This window comes from Humulus lupulus, chromosome 4 (genome assembly GCF_963169125.1).
Source record: "Humulus lupulus chromosome 4, drHumLupu1.1, whole genome shotgun sequence".
Lineage (NCBI taxonomy): Eukaryota > Viridiplantae > Streptophyta > Magnoliopsida > Rosales > Cannabaceae > Humulus > Humulus lupulus.
In genome coordinates, this window is record NC_084796.1 from 220990861 (window position 1) to 221014197 (window position 23337).

The window sequence follows — 23337 nt, forward strand, 5'->3', positions numbered from 1 at the left end:
TAAGAAGAAGAACAATAGAATAAAAGGAAGAACATAAACCACAAACAAACTCTCACTTACACAACCTAAGTGAAGAGGATTGGGGATCACCAACTTGAACAAGGTTTAAAACCTTTGTCCAAAAGCTTATTTCCCCCTAACTCAAGCACTAAGGGATCTCTCTCAGATTTTTGGAAATGCTTTATGGAATTATCAAACCTCAAGGTGTTTCTAGCCAAGTGCTTTAGTGGATAGAAATGGTGTGTCTTACAAGTGATCATTAGGCTCCTATTTATAGAGTTTAGAGACACCCTTTGAATTTCAAATTCCACCAACCCCATGGTTGTTACCAATGATTAATTGGGTGTTTTATGGAATTAAAATAGAGACTTGGGAGTTACTTGGCTGTTGGAATCGTTCAAAATTGGATAAAACCCGAAATTATATGAAGCTGTCAGCCATTAGGGCCGCGGCGCTTGTTCCAGGCGCCGCGGCCCTCAGTCAATTTCAGCAACACATTTTTTCAGTTTTTTCCAAAACGTTCCAATTTATTCCCACTTGATTTTGTAACTTCCATACACAATATGGGAGTTAAAATCACATCTCTATTAGCCATTTCTCACATGGCTTTAAGAAATTCATCTCAATATTGTGTAACAACAAATCTACACAATAATGGGTGATATTTAGGAGTTACAAATTTGTGATGAATTTGTAACACCAAATATGTTACATGTTTGGATATTTCACATATATCCAAATAATGTAACTCTCTATTATATGTTACAATATGTGACACTCTATGTCACATTTATTTAATCTAAAACATTATATTATAAAATAATATAACAATAATGGCACTAACGCAATTGATATGGCTGATGATAGAGAGAGAGCCATAAAGGAGTATGCTACCCCCATGTTTAATGAGCTCAATCCGGGCATTGTTAGGCCTGAAATTCAAGCACCCCAATTCGAGTTAATGCCCGTTATTTTCCAAATGTTGCAAACAGTGGGTCAATTTAGTGGGCTGCCTACTGAGGATCCCCATCTTCATCTTCATTCATTTTTGGAGGTGAGCGATTCTTTCAAGCTACAAGGCGTGAGTGACGAGGCCCTAAGGTTGAAATTGTTCCCTTTCTCTTTGAGGGATCGAGCTAGAGCTTGGCTAAACACCCATCCTCCCGACTCGGTGACTACATGGAATGAGTTAGCTGAAAAATTCTTGATGAAGTACTTTCCTCCCACCAAAAATGCCAAGTTTCGCAATGAAATCATGTCATTTCAGCAGCTGGAAGATGAATCATTTTGTAAGGCTTGGGAGAGATTCAAGGAGTTATTGAGGAAATGCCCACACCATGGGATTCCACATTGTATACAAATGGAAACTTTCTACAATGGGCTCAATTCTTCCACTCGCATGGTGTTAGATGCTTCAGCTAATGGGACTATTCTCTCTATGTCCTACAATGAAGCCTATGAGATTTTGGAGAGGATAGCTAGCAACAATTATCAATGGTCCAATGCTAGAGCCACAACAAGTCAAAAAGTGGTTGGTATACTTGAAGTGGATGCATTGACAGCTTTGACCGCTCAAGATTCTTCAATGACTAACCTTCTCAAGAACATGAGTTTGGGGGGGCTGGTACAACCAATTGCTATAGGACAAGTTGCTGATGTATCTTGTGTTTATTATGGAGATGGGCACACATTTGAGAGTTGCCCTTCGAATCCCGCTTTGGTTTGTTATGTGGGGAATCAAAATGCCAACCATAATAACCCATATTTGAACTCTAATAATCCGGGGTGGAGGTAGATCCAAACTTCTCATGAGGGGGGGGGGGGGGGGGGGGGAGGGGGGAGGGGTCAAGGAGCTAGTTCAAGCGGAGCACCAATGCAAAACAGGCCTACATATCCACCGGGATTTTCTCAACAACAACAAAGAGCTCAACCACCTCCTCCTCAAGTGTCTCAATCAAGCTCTTTGGAGAGTTTAACGAAAGAATAAATGGCCAAGAATGATGTTGTGATTCAGAGCCAAGTGGCATCCTTGAGGAACCTAGAGTTTCAATTGGGGTAGCTAGCTAATGAGCTAAGGAATAGACCACAAGGCACCTTGCCTAGTGATACCGAAAATCCAAGGAAAGATGGTAAGGAGCATTGCAAGGCAATTACCTTGAGGAGTGGTAAAAATCTGGAATTAATTGAGGAGAATTGTAAGAGAAACAGCGAGCCCGCTTCAATCCAAAGTAGTGTGGACAAGGGAGACAAAGTTGTGAATTTGAAAATTTCAAACGTTGATCCTGAAGAAATTGCTGCAGCAATTCCTCAGCAAAATGCTACAGAGAAGCCTATGAGCAAGCCACCTCCACCATTTCCTTAGCGCTTTCAAAAGCAGCAACAAGATGGTCAATTCCAGAGATTTTTAGATGTTTTGAAACAAATTCACATCAATATACCATTGGTTGAAGCTTTGGAGCAAATGCCCAACTATGTGAAGTTTTTGAAAGATATTTTAACTAAGAAGATGAGGCTTAGTGAATTTGAAACGGTGGCTTTGACTGAAGGTTGCAGTGCTATATTGAAGAATAAAATTCCTCCTAAATTGAAAGACTCGGGCAGCTTCACAATTCCTTGTTCTATTGGTGGTAGAGATGTTGGTAGAGCACTTTGTGACTTGGGGGCTAGTATTAATTTGTTGCCCAAGTCAATTTTCAAGAAGTTGGGGATTGGAGAAGTAAGACCAACCATAGTCACTTTGCAGTTAGCAGATCGTTCTATGGCACACCCGGAAGGAAAAATTGAAGATGTACTTGTGCAAGTTGATAAATTCATTTGATTTCATCATTCTTTATTATGAAGTGGATAAAGATGTTCCTATTATCTTGGGTAGGTCATTTTTAGCTACCGGGAGGACCTTGATTGATGTACAAAAATGGGAGCTTACTATGAGGGTGAATGACCAGAAAGTGACTTTCAATGTGTTCAACGCTATGAAGCTTCTGGATGAGATTGAGGAATGCTCTAGGTTAAGTGTAATTGAGTCAATTATCATTGAAAAATTCCACAAGGAAGCTCTTAAAGATGGAATGGGGGTGAGGTCACTTGAAGAGCTTGAAGACTTAAGTGAAGAGGAAGAAAGCCAAGTTAAATGGGTGGAGTCAAAGCAGCCCTTCGCTAAATTTAGGAGGCCTTTTGAGTCATCGGACTTGTCGGAAGGGAATTTTAAGCCTCCTAAGCCCTCTATTCAAGAGCCACCAAAATTAGAGTTGAATTCTTTGTCTAATCACTTGAAGTATGCCTATTTGAGAGATAATGAGACTTTTCCTGTGATTATTTCAGCCATGTTAGGAGCTGAAAAAGAGCAATTGTTGCTGGCTGGTTTGAAGAAATATACAAGGGCCATTGGTTGGACCATGGAGGATATCAAGGGTATAAGTCCCTCATTTTGTATGCATAAAATTCTGTTGGAGGATTTTTGTAATAATTATGTTGAGCAGCAGCGAAGGCTTAATCCTATCATGAAGGAAGTGGTTAGAAAAGAGATAGTTAAGTGGCTTGATTATGGAATTGTTTACCCAATTTCAAATAGTTCTTGGGTCAACCTGATTCAGTGTGTTCCTAAGAAAGGTGGAGTCACAGTGGTAGCTAATAAAAATAATGAGTTGATTCCCACAAGACAAGTGATGGGGCGGCGTGTTTGTATGGACTATCGGAAGCTGAATAAGGCTACTCGGAAAGACCACTTCCCATTGCCATTCATTGATCAAATCCTTGATCGGTTGGCGGGAAAGGAGTTTTATTGTTTCCTTGACGAGTATTCAGGCTATAATCAAATTTCCATCATGCCAGAAGACCAAGAGAAGACTACCTTTACTTGTCCTTATGGCACCTTTGCCTTTAGAAGGATGTCGTTTGGGCTGTGCAATGCTCCCACCACTTTCCAACGTTGTATGATGGCGGTATTTTCAGATATGGTGGAAAAGTCTCTTGAAGTCTTCATGGACGATTTTTCAGTATTTGGTGAGTCATTTGACACTTGTTTGGTTGACTTGGAGCAAGTCTTTGCGAGATGTGAAGAAATGAACTTGGTACTCAATTGGGAAAAAATTCATTTCATGGTGCAAGAAGGCATTGTGTTGGGCCATAGAATTTCTAACAAGGGCATAGAAGTGGATAGAGCAAAGCTGGAAGTAATTGAAAAATTACCACCACCTACTACAGTCAAAGGGATTAGAAGCTTTTTGGGGCATGCAGGCTTCTATAGGAGGTTTATAAAATATTTTTCAAAGATTTTTAAGCCCTTTTGTTCCTTACTTGAGAAAAATCGAGCATTTGAGTTCACCAAGGAGTGTCAAGAAGCATTTGTGACTTTGAAAAAAGCTATTATCACCGCACCCATCATTGTAGCTCCGGATTGGTCTTTTCCCTTTGAATTGATGTGCGATGCTAGTGACTTTGCTATGGGTGCCGTACTTGGGCAGCGAAAAGAGAAGGTCTTTCATTCCATTTATTATGCAAGCAAGACATTAGCCAATGCTCAATTGAACTATACCACCACCGAGAAGGAACTCTTGGCGGTGGTGTTTGCTTTTGATAAGTTTAGAGCTTATCTTGTGGGGACTAAAGTGGTGGTTTACACTGATCATTCAGCGATCAAGTATCTAATAGCCAAGAAGGATGCTAAGCCAAGACTTATTCGATGGGTGTTGCTTTTTCAAGAATTTGAGTTGCAAATTCGTGATAGAAAAGGAACGGAGAACCAAGTGGCTGACCATTTATCTAGACTTGAAGCTGGAAGTGAAAAGAAAAATGAAGGGCCTATTAAAGAGACATTCCCCGATGAGCAATTGTTGGTTGTGAACCAAGTCACTACACCATGGTACGCTGATTTTGTCAACTATTTGGTGAGTGATTTGCAACCACCTGACTTAAATAGGCAGCAGCTCAAGAAATTCTTTCATGATATGAGATTTTATTATTGGGATGAGCCCTATTTGTACAAGCAATGTTCAGATTGAATCATAAGGCATTGTGTGCCTGAGGATGAAGTTTCAAGCATACTAGAGCATTGTCATTTAGAACCTTATGGTAGACATTTTGGCCTTCTATTTTCAAGGATGCTCATGACTTTGTTAAAAGATGTGATCGCTGCCAACGTGTTGGAAATATTTCATCAAGGAGTGAAATTCCATTGAATAGCATCCTTGAAGTGGAATTGTTCGATGTTTGGGGAATCGACTTCATGGGGCCATTGTAATGCCCTGAATTCTCCGATGTGGTTTAGTGGCAGTTTAGTTGGCCGGGAGGGCCGTAATTGTTTAATTATGCCATTAAATGAATATATGCATGTTTATGTGAATTATATTATGATATAATGATATATGCATGCATGTGGGTCCACATTTGATATATTATGATGTTTTGATAATTTGGCCCATTGAGGGTAAATGTGTGTATTTGGGTGCATGATGTGATTTGTGAATGAGATTCCATTATTATGGAGATATATTCGAGCTATTCGGCATGAGACAGTCATATTTAGTGGATTAGCGGTTTTGTCATAACGGGGTCAATTTTGGGGTAATAGGAATGTTTATTTGATGATAAATTAGGAATATTTGAGATCAAGGTGAAATTCTGGAGGTTTTGACTATAATGTCCCTGGGGGTGTTTTCGGGACCCCGAGCATTAGGTTTTATTTGAGGTTACTTAAGCTTGAAGTAGCTGTCAGATAGAACGTATGATTAGAAAACCTCTCGTTCTCCTTCGTTAGTTCATTTTTGCCACCCGAAGCATATTTGAAGAAATCTTGAGTTCTAGGAGTCAGAATCAAGTGAGGATCGAGGCATAGCGATCCTAGGAAAGATTAGAAGCTTCTTGACCGAAGGATTTGATAGAAAACAACCTAATCGAAGGTAATCTAAGTTTAAAGTTTTGAGTTTTTAGAGTTTCTAAGCTTTGAATTGGACTTTGTGAATTGTTGATTTTTCGATTCGTTTGAACCTTGGGTTTTGAGGGTTTTGATGCATTAGAAAGCTTGGGAACCTTGTTTTGATGATTGGGGAATGTTTAGGTATGATTTTGGAGGTTTTGAGAAGTTGAAAACGCGTTTGGGAATGGCCCAGGGTTGGGGGCCGCGGCCCTGTTCTTGGGCGCCGCGACCCTAGCTTGAGGTTGAAGGAGGGGGTTCTATTTGCACTGGGTGCCGCGACCCTTGGTGTTGGGTGCCGCAGCGCTTGCCTCTAGATTTTCTGGGGGCCGCGGCATAAGGTGCCAGGGCCGCGGCTCTTGAGCAGGGTTGAGCCCATTTGCATGTTTTGATTCCGGGATCATGGTTTTAGGCCTCGGGATCACTCCTACTACCCAGATTAGTGAGGATTGATGTCTCGGAGGCTAAATCTTTGTTTGAGAACCTTTGATTATCATGTTATTGATGGTATCCTATGATGTGTTATGATTAGGTAACCGCCAAAAGGACTAAAAGCTAAACCGTTCTCAAGGGTCGTTCTTTTGTTCATTCTAGCTCGAATCAGAGGTAAGAAAATTGCACCCCAGATGTGACATGCATGGTTATTCATGAGGCATGTTGGTTGTATAAATGTGGACATGAATTGATTGTGGAATACTTAGCAAATGTTGCTCACTTGTGCATGGTACTGACTCATTAGTCAGATTTGGCAAAGGTGCTAGTATCAACTGTGAAGCTGTGACTCATTAGTTAGGTTCGGCAGTGGTACTGGGCACTGGTCACATTGCGCTGACTCATTAGTCAGGACGGCCTTAGCGTGTTCAACGCAAGCCAATAAAGATTAGATCTAATCAACTTTCTGCATTGAATGACTCAAAGAGCATTAATGCCGGACCAACCTCAAGTTCGATGAATGTTATAAGCGCTTGAAGGCTAGTGGCTTACCTAGCAGCCACTCTTCCATTTGAATTAGTGACCTGCTTGTCACTCACTTGGTATGGTTTACCAGAACCTGTTGAAGGCTAGTGGCTTACCCAGCAGCCACTCTTCCATTTGAATTAGTGACTTGCTTATCAATCACTCAGTATGGTTTACCAGAACCTCAAGTGATATTCACTCATCTGTTTGAAAGCTATGAGCTCTGTGTGATTATAATGATAATCATTTGATGATGTTTACATATAATACTGTGTTTTCTTGCTGGGCTTTGGCTCATGGGTGCTATGTGGTGCAGGTAAAGGAAAAGAAAAGCTCACCCAGCCTTGAGTGGAGAGCTTAGGTGGTGATGTGTACATATGCGGCCGCTTGACCACCACGGCCAAGGAGTTCTCAGAGGAACTAGGGGGTTTACCCTATTTTTGCCGCTTAGGTCGGCAGGGTTTGAACTTTTGGAACTGTAATGACCTTTTTGAGTTGTAAATAACTTGTAAATGTTCTTGTGGGCCCATGAACAATTTTATGTATTAAATAAAACATATCATTTCCTTTTTATTGGTTTTCACCTTAACCTGTTAATAACACTTAGAACACGTTTTTAACCAAAGGACTCAGGCAATGAGTCAAATTTCCAGTTCATCGTTCACCGTAACTGTTCTGGGGTAACCAGGGCGTTACAGCCATTTCCTTAGTCATTCGGAAATTTGTATATCTTGGTGGCAGTTGACTATGTTTCTAAGTTGGTTGAGGCAGTGGCAAGTCCTACTAATGATTCCAAGGTGGTCATGAAGTTCCTACATAAGCATGTGTTCACCCATTTTGGCACTCCAAGGACGCTTATAAGTGATGAAGGCACCCACTTTGTGAACAAGATTTTGGCAGCTTTGTTAGCCAAATATATTGTGAAGCACAAGATTGCCACAGCCTACCACCCCCAAAAAAATGGTCACGCGAAAATATCCAATAGAGAGATCAAGGGAATCCTAGAGAAAGTGGTGAATCCTAGTAGAAAGGATTGGTCTCAGTGATTGGATGTTGCTCTTTGGGCTTATAGAACGGCTTTCAAAACCCCTATGGGAATGTCACCGTATCGTTTGGTTTTTGAGAAAGCTTGTCATTTGCCCATTGAGTTGGAGCATAAGGCATATTGGGCCACTAAGAAGTTGAATATGGATCTTGAAGCTGCTGGAGAAGCTCGTAAGTTACAATTAAATGATCTGGAAGAAATGAGGTTGTTCTCCTATGAAAATGCTAAGTTGTACAAGGAGAAAACTAAGAGGTGGCATGACCAAAAAATTCAAGCTCGAGTCTTTGAGAAGGGGTAGAAAGTGTTACTCTTCAACTCGCGCTTGAAGTTGTTTCCTGGCAAGTTGAAGTCCCGCTGGTCAGGCCCATTCACCGTGGTGAAAGTTTACCCCTTTGGAGCAGTTGAAGTTCGGGAAGATCAATTCGGAAGGGAATTTAAAGTGAATGGGTAGCGTCTGAAATATTTTTGGGGAGGTGAGGTCGACCGCGAGAAGACCTCCATCACTTTGGAGGATCCTTAAAGTCGTTGTTGTTTTGGGTTGTCAAGTGATTCAGGCACTAAATTTAAGGTAGCCCAAAAAGAAGAAATTGCAAACTAAAAGTGTACATAAAAAAACAACAAAAAAAAGAGACAAGAAAAAAAAAAGGAAACAAAATATATATATGAGTGTTTTTAATTATTTTATTTTTATTTTTAATTTTTGTAATTTTAATTCCATTTTATTGTGATGTTTTTGGAGTGGTTTTATGTGTATTTTGGTGTTTCATGTGTTAAGAAAGCAAGCAAATGGTGTTTTGGAAGTAATTTTGGGGTCTGATGGTTTTGCAAAATTTTTGCTTCAGCAAACAAAGAGCAAAAATTTCCGAAAAAAAAGTGGAGTTACATCAAATTTTGGTTGCTGAAGCAAAATCCTAGCAAAATAGTGGAAGTTTGGGCAGGCAAATAATTCTAGGTCGTGGGTTCATTAAAATATATATATATATAATAATATATTTATATGTATACAAAAAAAAAAATTATATATTTATATATATAAATATATATATATATTTGTTGAAATATATATAAACGAAAAATGAAAATATATAATATAAAATATACAATAAATACATATATAATATCAATCCATATATATGTGTATAATATATATATATATATATGAATATATAATACCCTAACCCATCTTCCCCATTTGGCACCATCCTCTCCTCCTTCAGCTCCGAACACTCTCGGAGCTTGGGTCGTGGATTCGCACTCTCCAAACCTTCCTAGCCATCACACGTGAAGCACCAAGGACCCAGGTGTCGTTCCAACCGCCTCGCCAAGAGCCCAGACGCTGCATTGGCTAGGAGCATCCCAACACCACAGAATCAGGCGTTGCTTAGCGAGTCCGCTTGTGCCATCCTGCCTTCACGAGCCTTCTCCAGGTGCACATCCGACTGCACCCAGCCTCCCCAGGCGCGCATTCCTTTCAGCCGAGAACTGAGCAGCGAGTCCACCAAGCATCGTCCCAGCTCCAAGAGACCGTCCTGCCTTCCCTCGCAAACCCGTAGCACCCAGGTGCCATTTTCTCGGATCCCTTCGACCCTGTGCACTTCCAGCCCAGTCTGAGCCTAGGTGTCTCCAAGACGAAGCCCCCATCACATCCATCCGAGCCCCTGTGCACCTCAGCAAGCTCCGAGTTCCAGTCAGCCGACTCTCCACCAGCTCTTTTGGTCCAGCCATCGTAATTTGGGGTACCAATTTCCTTATTCTGTTATAGTCTTGTGAATATTATTGGGCATGGGATTCATTGCTAGTGTTTGATTTTGGGGTCAGCCATTGGGAAAATTTGTTGGCATTATTGTTCAGGGGTTGCTATATTGCTTGGGTGAGCTGTGTTCTATTGGCATTTTGGGGGGTGACCTACTGTTGTGAGTTGTATTATTCAGATGTCGTTGTACTGCTTTGTTACTTTGGTGCCATAATTTTCCCAGTAGATATATTCGGTGTGGGTGCCTATTCAGTTGTTGGGTTGCTGCTTTGTGATATACTGAGTTCCTTGTTGACAAATATGGCCACTAAAATACAAGCCCAGAGATAGAAATCCAAGCCAACTCCTACCCCACCACCACCCAAAAAGAGCACCACTGTCCCCAAATCTACCCCACCACCACCCAAAAAGAGCACCTTTGTCCCTAAATTTACCCCACCATCAACTGTCCCACCCCAAGACAAATAGCAATCTAAACCAGCCTCTATCCCACAACCAGCCAAAAAAAAATCCACACCCACCACTACCCCACCAAAAGCCCCATAGATTCCCACTGCCCCATTACTCTTGCCTTCCCCAACCACTATAAATGATCCTACCCCCACCATCACTACCCCACCAGCACCTAAATAACCACCAACCCGACCCAAATCCAAAAGAGCCACCAAACCCGCATCAGTCGCGCCTCCACCCAAGAAACACAAGACCCCCACTACCACCAAAGCTGCCTCCAAGCCAACACCCGTTGTTGTACCGACCCCAACCACCAAGAAAACTCATGTTCCTTCAGGTCTCGCTACGAAATTTGTTTATATTCAGGCCAAGGCACAGTATGAATCCATTAAGATCAAGAAGTTTCTCCCAGAAAAAGGATTCTTACCCACCACTGTTGAGGTGCCAGAATTCATCAGTAGTGTCATTGAGCAACACAATTGGGAGGTTTTTTGTCAAAAACCAGAGCATGCTATCATCCCATTGGTGCGAGATTTTTATGCCAACATAGCATCCTCTAAGAATTCTGAAGTAATCGTTCGAGGCAAAGTTGTTTCCTTTTCTGGTGAGGCTATTAACTCACTATTTGGGCTGGGCAATGTTGAGTGCGCTGTATATAATGATATGGTCTTGGCCCCTGCACCAAACAATTTTGACAAGGCACTACAACTTGTCGCATCTCCCGGCGCTCAGTGGTGTATTTCTTCTGGTGGTGTGCGCACTTTATTGCACACCTCTATTTTGCCTGAAGCTGGAGTGTGGTTGCATTTCCTCAAATGTCGCTTGCTACCTACCACACATGACACTACGGTGTCCAAGGAGCGGGTGCTTTTGTTATACTGTATGCTGGCTGGTTTGAGTATCGATGTGGGCAAGTTGATCTCCAGGCAGATTGTTAGCTGCGCCAAGAAGAAAAAGGGCAAGTTGTTCTTTTCATCACTCATCACACAGTTTTGCATTCGAGCTGGGGTGCCTTCTGCCTCCACTGAGGGTGTACTCTTTGAGCGCCGAGACATTGACTTCACCATCACTAGTCAGAGTCGCGCGTCTGTATCAGCAGCTGGGCCATCCACCGTGCCTCCACCAGCTCTGCCCCTTGCTCCCGCATTCACCGACCTCATTTCTCAGTAGAGGAAACTTCTTGGGCGATTGATGTCCCTTGACACTCAGCAGCACGACTTCTAGAAGTACGCCAAATAGCGGGATGTCGCGCTCATCAAGTCCCTACAGCAGAACTTCACCAAGCTAACTGCTACATTTCCAGTGTTCCCCAGCTCCATTTTGGAGGCTTGGACTGCTCCGGTTGTTCATGATGACCCTATTCCTTCGGATGTTGATTCCAAGGAATAGGCGCGCGGAGCCTCTTTAAACCAACTTTTGTTCTGTATTTAATTTCTGTTTTGGACTATCTTATTGATTACTTTTCATCGCCTATTGTTTTGTGTTTCTTTTGTGTTGTCTTGCTAATTGTTGTGTCCTTGTCATGTTGTTTCATTAATCTTTTGAGGATAATCTTTGCCTTTGTTAGTGTTTAATTAGGGGGCTTGATGACGACTTTGCAAAACTTTCAAAATATAATCAATCTAAGTGAAGTTGAATGTCTTTCTTTCTTGAGTTTTAAACTAAATTCTTTGGGTGTGAATGTTGCTAGCAATTGATTGATGAGAGTGTTTTTCTTTTTAGTATGTGCATAGCTTGATTAAACAATTTTGAGACCCTAGAAAGAGCTAGTTTCTTGTGAGAGCTTGAGTTTCTAGAATTCCTTAGTGATTTTCCTTGAGGTGAAATCCTAGACAATACCACACCGATGAAATGATTTAGGCCATCTTTGGACCGTTTGAGCCTTTGAAGCCTACCTTGTATGCATTTTTATCCCTAGTTACCCCATTGAGCTTAAGTGTCACTTTTCTTTTTTTAGCCACTCATTAGCTTAGCTTTACATATATATAATCACCTATTTTCACCACACCCTTTTAGCACCTTGATCTTTATAGGATTTATTTGTTGTGCATTTTGGGGGGTTGAGTTGAGTTGCGTGGATGAGAGAAATTTGGGTGAGCAGTTTCCTTTTCTTATTTTGCTTGTTTTCACCATTGGGACAATGTTGATTTTAAGTTTAGGGGGAGTGTGTTCTCAATTTTCTTGTTCTCTTGCCATCTAGTTGTTTATTTTCATTCTAAAAATATATATATACAACATCCAAAGAGAAAAAAAAATTAAAGAGTGCACTCCCTTGCATCAAAGCATCTAAAAAAAATCAAAAAAGAAAAAGAAAGCAAAAAGTATGTATGTTTGTAAATAAGTTTGGGGGTGTAACTCTTCAAATAAAGGAAAATTTGTTGTAGCTTTTTTCTTTGTATGTTAGTAATAAAGGCTAGTGGCAAGATTTATATTGTGTTGTGGGGTTTTCTTTGGGGGAAATTAATGTGTGCATTTATGTATTTAGGTCCTAGAAAGATTGAGGTGCTTAGGGTGATTTGAGCCAAAAAATTATCTCTCTTATCATACCTTCACCCTAGCCTATCATTACAAGCTTGATAAAGTCCTATTGATCTTTGGTGTGGTGTTTGTCTAAATTAGTGGAGAGGAAATTACGAAGTAACTTATAGGGACATTATTTAAGCTTGAGGACCAAGGTCTAGCTTGATTTTTGGTGATTAAAATTGTTTAGGAAAAGTTATGCATGCACTAAAGGGTGAAACACTTGATTCGTATTTTGGCAACAGCATTAATGCTTGAAGAATTTGGTTTAAAACTTGTGAAAGATTGAAATTCAGCTTCTCTTATTCAAAATAAAATTTCCCGAGAGCCTTACCCTTTTTACTATTGGCAAAGCAAAGTTGTCCACTCTTGTTGTTTTGATTTGTGTCTGTTTCCTTGTTCTTTTGTTGTTTAGTTTGTGCCCTTTGTGTTTTTTTGTTATTTGTGTTTTATTTTTAGAGTCATCACTCGAGGACAAGTAGTGCCGCAAGTTTGGGAGTGTGATAACTCTTGAATAAAGAGTTATTTCATGTGATTTTGAGCTTATAATTGTGAAAAAATATTGGGTGATGTTAGTTAATTTTTAGCTTTTGTAGCTAACTTTGGTGTTTTTATGATCTTAATTAAGTCTAATTATTTTTGTAGTTTTTAAAAGCCAATGAGTTGAAGATAATAGTTTCATGTATAGATATTTGTACAAAGAATGAACTAACATGTGAAACTATCTAAATTGAATTTTTGATGGCTGAATTATCAGGTTTTGCTGCATCAAAGCAGATTTTTCTAAAGCATTTTGATCAGGTAGTTTTTGGGCACCTAGAACATGTGGCAAGTCAATGAGTGAGCTAAAATAGTGGCTAAGGTGGCAAGTAAAGAAAGCATGAGTCAAAAATTGGGAGAAAATGACATAAGAAAATAGGAGACTCACTTTTTTTACAAGGAAGGGCAATATTGTACTTTTGAGGCTAAATCAGGAAACCTAGAATACACAAAAAGAGGCATCAACTGAAATTTGGAGGAGGCAGCCATTTTTTAAAAGAAAAACCAGCAAGAAGAAAAAAATAAAAACCAGTAATCAGCTAGAAGGAAGGAGGACGAAAAAGGAGAAGCTCAAGCATCCATTGGATTTGTTCCATCTTCTATTTCTAAACTTTATTTTTATATTTTCTGAGTTGATTTTTGTTATCCAAAAAATAGGCGCGGATGATGCGGCAGTGATGTCTGGACACATGGCTGACACCTGGCAGAAGTCTTGTTCGACCATTGACCAGAAAGACGTCTGTGGCGCAGCGCTCAATCTTTATATACGACCAGCTTGGTCGTATACTTGCTATATTTGGAGAAATTCTTATGCGGTTATAATCATATCCGAAATTATCTCCCATGATTTCCTGATTATCCAATTAATTAGGAAAGAATATCTATAACAAATTAATGTAATCTTCCTTGAGCCTATAAATAGAGAAAGATAGCTCAAGGAAGGGACTTTTGGCTTTCTAATTATCTGAGATTAGAGTTTTACGAGTGTATTAGAGCTATCATATTGAGTATATTGTTTTGTTCTTCAGAGGTTGGTGAAACTCATTGAACCCTAGTTCTTTGATCACTCCTTTGAAATATTATATAAATAACAGCTCAAGTGGACATAGGTTATTACCAGATTCTGGGGCCGAACCACTATAAATTCTTGTGTGCATTATTGTTTTTGTCATCATTCTCATTTCAACATATCTGTCCACATCAAGCATTTTTTATTTCGTGTCAGTTGACCAAAATCAGGCTCAACATTCTGGTGCTTTCATTGAGAGCTTGATACAATATTGTTGAAATATCAATAGCGAAAACAACCAAGAAGACTGGACAGGCGGCTAGCGCTACACCATCTCACCCACCTCCTCCTCCTCCAAACGTGACTGAGGATAAGCCACATTTGGAATTCGATGAGGAAGAACTGGATTCTGAGATGCTGAGAAATACCCTGGGGGTATTGCAGGATGAACTGGCCAATCTGAGGGCCAGCCAGGAAAGTGCTGCCGAGATTATGGCACGGCGGCAACAAGAGATCGAACGACAGCGCCTGGAACTAAGTGAAAGGCAGGCAGAGATGGACCGTCGCCAGAGGGAGGCCATGGCAGCCCTTGAAGCAGCCCTACAGCTGGCTAGGAATCAGGCTGCACCTGCTTCGCAGCCTGATCAACCTACAAATGGGCCGCCCCAAAAGGGTCCTAATCCTAGCCCGCCGATCCAGCCCTCGAGCCCCCAAAGGCCCGAGCATCCACCAATGCCTCAGGACGATGTCCCCCTAAGGGATCCTGAAGTGCGGCCCCCACCATAGGCTGGTCGTGGCAATCCCCCGCAATCAAGGCAGAATAGGGTCAGGCAGCCGCCCCGTAGTCCTAGACGCCATAGAGGTGAAGAGCCCAACCCTCTGAGCAGAGGACAGCGTCCTTCTGGCAATAGAAGGAACTCAGAGATAGGCTCTGCGGTCCGGGGCCCCCCACGGCATGATAATGCATGGGGACCTACCGACCAACGCAGGCCGCCCTCTAACGCTCGGGAGGTTCCAGCCCAGGAAGGCAACCGAGGGAACAGTCGATCCCATCGTAGCCAATCAAGATTCAGAGATGGCCATGATTATAATGAGGCCGACTCAGGCAAAGGGAATGCCGGTCGGAGAAATGAAGAAAGAGGTGGGGGCAGAAGCCTACCACCTAGGGATGACCAACCCGAAAGACGTGACGCTGGGGGGTAGCCCAGACAAAATAACGTCTTTAACCGGCTCGAAGCTAGCGAGCAGCGGAGAAGAGACGAAGATTTAAGAGATGTACTCAACGATCGCCGGGAACGGCACGACGAGTACGTTCCCCCAGCACCAGAGGCCCCGGCGATTCCTGGCACCGTGCAGGCCAAGATAGATGCCCTCAACGAGGCAGTACAACAGCTGGTCGGGGGAAAAACATCTTATATCGATCACGATAGGAGAAAGGGCACTCCTTTCGTTCAGAGGATAGCTATGGCAGAAACTCCTAGCAAGTTTAAGATGCCTACGCTTCCGAACTTTGACGGGTATGGTGACCCGGTATCTCACGTCAACAAATTTGAGATACAAATGGACATTCAGAAAGTGTCCGAAGACGCTCGGTGCAGGATCTTCCCTGCAACACTTTCTGATGCTGCACAGGAGTGGTTTTTCAAATTCCCTCCTGCAAGTATAGTTTCCTGAGAGATGTTCGTGAAGGAATTTTACGGACAATTCTATGTGGGTCGTGTGCACCCAACTGAGGCAAACCAGCTAGTCGAAATACGCCAACAAGACGGAGAACCACTGAAAGACTACGTCCAGCGTTTTATGCAAGCAGCTGCTGGAGCGAAAACAGTGGGAGATGAAGGCAAGATGATGGCCATAACTGCAGGGGTTAAGTGACGCACGCCTCTTTGGAACAGCCTCAGAAAGCATGGAGTCAGGACTACCCAGGAATTTTTGGATTGAGCTGATCGATACATCAAGCTCGAGGATGCCATCGCCAGCGAAGCAAAAACCCCAGGCAAGGATAAGGGGACTGCCGAGCCCGCCAAAGCCGCCAATGGGTCCAAACCCAACGGCAACAGGAACGGCAATGGCAATGGCAAGAATGGGGGGAAACGGCCGCATAATGAGCCTTCCACCTCTGACAATAAACGAGCCAAGGGTAATCATTATGAACCTTGGTTCACTAACTACGCTGCCCTTATTGAGTCTCGGGGAGAGGTGTATCAGGCCACGAGTTCCAGTGTGCCTTATAAGAAACCTGCCCCCATTCGAAAGGATATTTTGAGAAGAGACACTACCAAGTTCTGTCGTTATCATATCGACTACGGACATGATACGAATGAATGCAACCAGCTGAAGGATGAAATCGAGTTCCTTATTAGACAAGGAAACTTGAGAAGATATGTACGGGCCTCGGGTAATTCCCAACGAGAGGCTCCAGGTGGCAACGAGCATGCGCCCACACGCCAACGCTCGCCGCCTTTGCAGCCTGACCCCGTAGCTGGCACTTTACTCACCATCTGTGGAGGCCCGCACCTCGCGGGAAGCAGTGGAAAGGCGAGGGAATGATATGCTCGGACCCTACATCACGACTAGGACATCGAGATGATGACTGTGGAGGACAGGGCATCAAAGAAGGCTCGGTCAGAGGAGGGTGAGATTACCTTCTCTAATAGCGACGCCCAGCATGTCCGGTTCCCACATTTCGATCCGCTGGTTGTGGACGTGAAAATCGCCAACATGATGGTGAAAAGAGTACTAGTTGATACAGGAAGTTCAGTGAACATCCTGTACAAATCTTCGCTGGAACGCATGAAGTTGTCCGTTAAGGACTTGGAGCCCTGCAACCAAACAATTTATGGCTTCTCTGGTGAGGGACTCGCCCCAGCAGGGTCAATCAGACTTCCAGTCACAGCAGGTACAGCGCTTGCTACCGGGACATTACTCGCTACTTTCATAGTAGTCGATGGTCCTTCAGCGTACAATGCTATTATTGGAAGGCCCATACTGGTTGATCTTCGGGCCGTCACCTCAGTATGGCATTTGGCCATGAAATTCCCGACAGACGCAGGGGTAAGACGCGTGTTGGGAAACCAAAGGGAAGCCAGGGAGTGCTACAACGCCTCAATCACAAAGGCGAAGAAGGGAACGTCGAAGAGCACTCCCACAGATAGGTTGCAGATGGATATTGATACACAAGCCCAATCCGGTGATGGAGTCACCAAATAGGGTGTTGCCCAAAGTGAGGATAGAGATTTAGATCCTCGCTTTGGGGATTTTGAGGAAAATGTTGGACCCGTCGAGGACCTGCAAGAGGTCCAACTTGACGAAAAAGACCCGACCAGAGTCGTAAAGGTCGAGAAAAACTTAGAAGCGACCACGAAGCATGCACTGGTGGAATTTTTAAGAAAGAACCAGGAATTCTTTGCCTGGTCACACAAAGACATGACTGGGATAGATCCTGCAGTTATCAGCCATGTCCTGAACGTTGACAAGAGTTTTCCACCCGTGCAACAAAAAAGAAGGTTGCTCGATAAAGATAGATCGAAAGCCTTAAAAGAAGAAGTTGAAAGATTAAAGGAGAATGGGTTCATCAGGGTGGCGTTTTATCCATCGTGGGTCTCTAATCCAGTACTGGTTCCCAAGCCTAACGGCAAATGGCGAACCTGTGTGGATTTCACAGACCTTAATAAAGCCTGCCCAAAGGATTGCTTCCCACTCCCAAGGATCGACCAGCTGGTCGATGCAACTGTAGGACATGAGATCCTCTCCTTCATGGACACATACTCAGAATACAATCAGATTAGTATGCATCCCCCTGACGAGGATCACACCAGCTTTCGAACCGATACGGGGTTGTACTGTTATAAAGTAATGCCCTTCGGACTGAAAAATGTAGGTGCGACTTACCAGCGATTGGTTAACCACATGTTTAAGAAGTTGATAGGAGTAAACATGGAGGTGTATGTGGACGACATGCTGGTAAAGTCGAAAAAAGCGGAAGGACATGTGAAGTATTTACAAGGATGTTTTGATGTATTGAACAAGTACCAAATGAAATTAAATCCTCTCAAATGTTCCTTCGGAGTCGGATCAGGGAAATTCTTGGGGTTTATTGTCAATTCAAGAGGAATCGAGGCCAACCCCGACAAGATAAGAGCCCTAATCGACATGAAATCGCCAAAGAAGATCAAGGATGTGCAAAGTTTAACTGGAAGAATTGCCGCACTAAGTAGATTCATTTCCAAGTCGACGAATAAATGCGTCCCTTTCTTTAATCTACTCAAAGGCAACAAAAAGTTTGAATGGACAAGAGACTGCGAGCAGGCTTTCCAAGCCCTAAAGGCCCACATGCCACATCCTCCTATTTTATCAAAGCTTGTCAAAGGAGAAACTTTGTTCATCTACCTGGCGATCACCGAAGTTGCTGCTAGTGCGGTACTGGTACGAGAAGAAGAAGGCGTACAAAAGGCGGTTTACTATGTAAGCAAGAGGCTGATCGGAGCAGAGTTGAGGTATCCTCCCATCGAGAGGTTAGCCTATTGTTTAATCTTGGCCTCAACGAAACTACGTCCTTACTTCCAAGCCCATCCCATTACAGTCTTAACTGACCAGCCCCTTCGACAAGTCCTGCAAAAGCCTGAGGCAGCTAGAGGCTTATTAAAATGGGCAGTCGAACTCGGGCAGTTCGATATTACATATTCACCGGGAGCAGCAGTAAAAGGACAAGTCCTGGCTGATCTTATTGCTGAGTTCACTGAGCTCCCAGACAACGAACAGTGCGAAGAGTCTAGTGCGCCTGAGCCCTAGGATGAAGCTCCTTCATGGAAGTTGTTCACGGATGGATCATCCAACGAATCTCACGCAGGAGCGGGAGTGATATTGATAACGCCAGAAGGGCATCGATTTCACTGCGCTATTAGGTTCGACTTCACTGTGTCAAATAATGAAGCCGAATATGAAACACTCCTCGCTGGGTTAAGATTGGCAAAAGACATGAGTATAAAGGTGCTGGATATTTACAGTGATTCACAGCTGGTAGTGAATCAGGTCCTAGGGGAATATCAAGCACGAGGCCTCAAAATGGTGGCCTACTTAAACAAAACTAGAGATATGTTGGCTCAATTCGAGAAGTATACCCTCCAGCAAATACCTCAGGATCAGAATTCGAACGCAGATGCCTTAGCCAAACTCGCAAGCGTGAAAGACACTGACACTTTGAATATTGTGCCAGTAGAAAGATTGTGCGAGCCGAGCATACGAGCAGACGAAACTAATATGGAAATCCGGATGGAGGATACATGGATGGCACCATACTTGGAGTATCTCACGAATGGTTTACTACCAGCAGATAGAAACAAAGCCAGAACTCTTCAACGACAGGCTGCTAGGTATATACTGAAGAGGATATTCCATGCCACTGCTCAGATGTATTACACTGGAAAAGGCTAAAGAGCTGATGAAGGAGGTGCATGAAGGCTTCTGCGGGGATCACGCTGGGGGGCAAAGTTTGGCAAAAAAGATTCTAAGGCAGGGCTATTTCTGGCCGACTATGAACGAAGACTCAATGGAGTTTGTGCGAAAATGCGATAAGTGTCAAAGATTTTCCAAGATCCCACGCGCAGCTCCCAACGAGTTAAAGCAGATGCAGAGTCCTTGGCCTTTCGCAGTATGGGGTATAGACTTGATTGGATCCCTACCAACGGGAAGGGGTGGAGTAAAGTACGCAGTTGTAGCAGTCGACTACTTCACCAAATGGGCCGAAGCTGAGCCGCTCGCTACCATAATGACCAAGAAAGCTCTTGACTTCGTCATCAAGAACATTGTTTGCTGATATGGATTGCCTCAAAAAAATTTCTCAGACAACGGCACCCAGCTTGACAGTGACTTATTCACAGACTTCTGCGAAAGGCATGGCATCGTCAAAAGCTTTTCTTCAGTCGCGCATCCACAAGAAAATGGACAAGTAGAAGCAGTGAATAAAACGCTTAAAGACACCCTGAAGAAAAGGCTCGACGATGCTAAAGGAGCATGGCCAGAATAGTTGCCCGAAGTCCTCTGGTCGTATAGAACGTCCCATCGAATAGCGACAGGTCATATCCCGTTTACCTTAGCATACAGGTATGAAGCTATGTTGCCTGTCGAGTTAGATCCACCCTCACACCGACGAATTACATACGACCAGGACCAGAATAATCAACTAATGATGGAGTCCCTAGACTCACTTGAAGAGAAACGAGAAAGAGCCCAACTCCGAGTAGCTGCGTACCAGCAAAAGGTCGCCCGGTATTTTAACTCGAAAGTGAAAGAAAGAAAATTCAACGTCGGAGATCTAGTACTACAACGAGTTTTCTTAAACACCCGCGACCCAACTGCTAGAGTGCTCGGTCCAAACTGGGAAGGACCTTACCAGATTGAGGAAATCCTTCATCCAGGCACCTACAAGCTTGCACGCTTAAATGGAGATCTCGTTCCACGCTATTGGAACGGAGAACACCTGCACAAGTATTATTAATAAACAGTCCTTTTTAAAGGACTGGCTTGTATTAATTTTTACTTTTTACAAGTTTCGAAAAAGGGTTAGCCACGTTGTATGGCTAATCGCTTATAAGTGTAAGATCTTTTTAAGATCACTCGTAAAGACATGTTTAGTCCATTTTTAATACGAGATTATAAGGGACTGTGCGCAGCCAGTCATTCTTGCCAACCTTTGTAAATTTATTTTTCAAGTATTTGTTCATTACGTGTGTTGTTTTGCTGCATTATAAGTGTTACGTTTCCCACCAAGCAGTAATGTTCGCACAGGTCGTGGTCAAGGCAAGTGACCAAGGACCTAAAGCTCTTCGATCACTTGGGGGGCATATAAGGTACATCGATAGCAAAGCATACAAAAAGGTATGTAAACACATGAACAAAATTAGTGAAAGCATGCTACGGTACTTAGAGTATTTTTCAAAATTTATATTTTGTTAAATCAAGCCAAAGTACTATGCTAAGTTCGGTCATGCGAACAGATGTTATAATAGATAGAAATATTATAATATCAAAAGGAATTCTTTTACACCGCGAGCAGTACTGCTTGGATGTAATTGTTTAAAGTAAAAGGAAAGTTTGCTGCCCATACAGCAAATTTAAAAATAAAAATTTAGTCTTTACATCATGACCCGTGGATTGTGTAATTAAAGAAGAGAAAAAGAATAAAAAAGTTTAAGGAGCATTAGGAGCAGGAGGGTCTTGCTCTGCATTCTGGTTGGCCGCATCCTCGACAACTCCTCCTTCCTCCGCGCCAGCAGCTGGCTGGATACTTGGGGAAGTAGGTACCCTTGCTCTTTCTTCTTCTACAGCCAATCGAGCAGTGCAGCGGGCTAACTCAGTGTTCCTAGCATCCTCTGGAAGGTAGTTGAAGTTAGCACTCCGGTTGTGTTTCCAAAAGTCATAGAAACACCGAAGTGTCGCATTCTTGTATCTCTCCAGATCTTTAGCATTGGTGAGCTTCAACTGCTCCACCTAGCTCTCAAGAACAGCTATGGTCTTGTCCTTAGCAAGGTGCTCCTCCTTAAGTCTCTTGACTTCACGATATTGGATTCGACTGGACTTCTGGAAATCGTCCTTCTGCTTCTTCAAAGCTGCCTGAGAAGCTTCAGTCTCCGCCAGCTTTGCCACCAAAGCATCCTTCTACTAGGTGACCACCTCCAACTCCCCAGCGTGCCTGGCTTCTGCAGCCTGAAGCTCCTTGATGGCTTTCGTCTCAATCTCCTCGACGGCCTTTGCCCGAGCCTGCTCGATGGTAGCAGTGGCATGGGTACGAGTGACAGTTATCGTCAGCATGGCCTGCAGTCAAGGAATAAAAGTTAGACTATATTACAAGAAGGAAAGGTAAAAACCAAGAGGAAGAATACTTACACTGGCTACTTCGTTAAGAGCCTTGTTAAGGATCTGATCGACCCCCATGCTCTCAGCTTCAGCCATTGCCTCCCTGCAATTGTCATGCTTCAAGATATGAGCAAGGCGATCTTTAGCTGATCACAGGGAGCGATTCGAGAGTTTGGTCCCAGGAAGTTCTACTTGCGGGGTCTGTTCTCTTCGGGTCGCAGGCGGAGGGTTGGCAGCAGGGGCAGTCTCTTTTTCAGTAGGAGCAGAAGGCTGGGTAGAAGATTGGCCAGTAGGTCCATCCTTGGAAGGATCATCTGTTCGACCCTTCTTGGCCGGGGGTGCTTGGCTTGATTCGCCATTATGCCTCCTAGCTGATTTCCGTCAAACCAGGGGAACCTCCTCTTCCTCCTGGGTCTGGTACAGATCGAAAACGTTGGGGGAAGCCATCTCTGCAGATAAAGAAAAACATGCCGACAGTAAGACAGAGGTAGATAAAAAATCAGGGTCAACATTCTACTGACTCTAAATCAGAAAAGAGGTCACAAAGTTTAATACTCGAGCTACAACTACTGGTCGCTATACTATTGATTCTATTAGTCATACACTCACTATCTGGCACGAAGAAGTATGGCCCTAGATTTGGAGTATATGTAAAATTGTCGTCCCGGTCAAACAAGTGACAGGGAATTGGCAAGCTATTTAAAAGCAAGATAACAATACCGTTTTCGTTTGAGGATTCATCCAGGTCTATGACAGACTCTGTTGCCTTTTGTTTCCCCTTTCCTTGGGGCACAGAAGGCCTCTCTGCTGAAGGGACGCCAGTGGGTTCCCTGATCGTAACCCCTGTTGGCCTCCTTCGGGGGGGAGACGCCGGAGGTCACTGCTCGGGATCCCCCTCGGCCATGGAATCTGCCACCACGGGTCCTCTTGTTTCATGGCGAGGAGCCAGGAGGCCAGATAACCTCATATTTTCATCAGTGACTAGGGACTTAACGCTTTTTTCAGCGTCTGCCATCCTGGCCAGTGCGTTGGACCTTAACACCATGTCTGGTGTTGGGTTCGGACGTAACCATGGTCCTGAAAGGCACAATATACTTTAGAGAAGTGCAGAAGAGTGTGCTAAGGAAAAGTATCGAACAGTGAAATTAGCATTTACCTCCTCGAGCGAAGGCCAGGTTATTCGTAGTCATGTCTGGCGTGAGGAAGTACTCTCTATTGTACTGCCCCACGTTGGAAATATGAGTAGTGTCACTCAGGAACGTTCGGCTTGTTTCCTGGTGACAGAGATGAAAAAA

At 43.3% G+C, this 23337-nt stretch overlaps 1 non-coding gene across 1 annotated transcript; it reads right to left on the minus strand.

Moving 5' to 3' along the window:
- Window positions 1–1237: 1237 nt before the first annotated feature.
- On the minus strand, window positions 1238–1344 carry LOC133833219 (small nucleolar RNA R71). Its single transcript, XR_009892613.1, has one exon. It is a non-coding gene; the product is annotated as a small nucleolar RNA R71 (small nucleolar RNA).
- Window positions 1345–23337: the final 21993 nt, after the last annotated feature.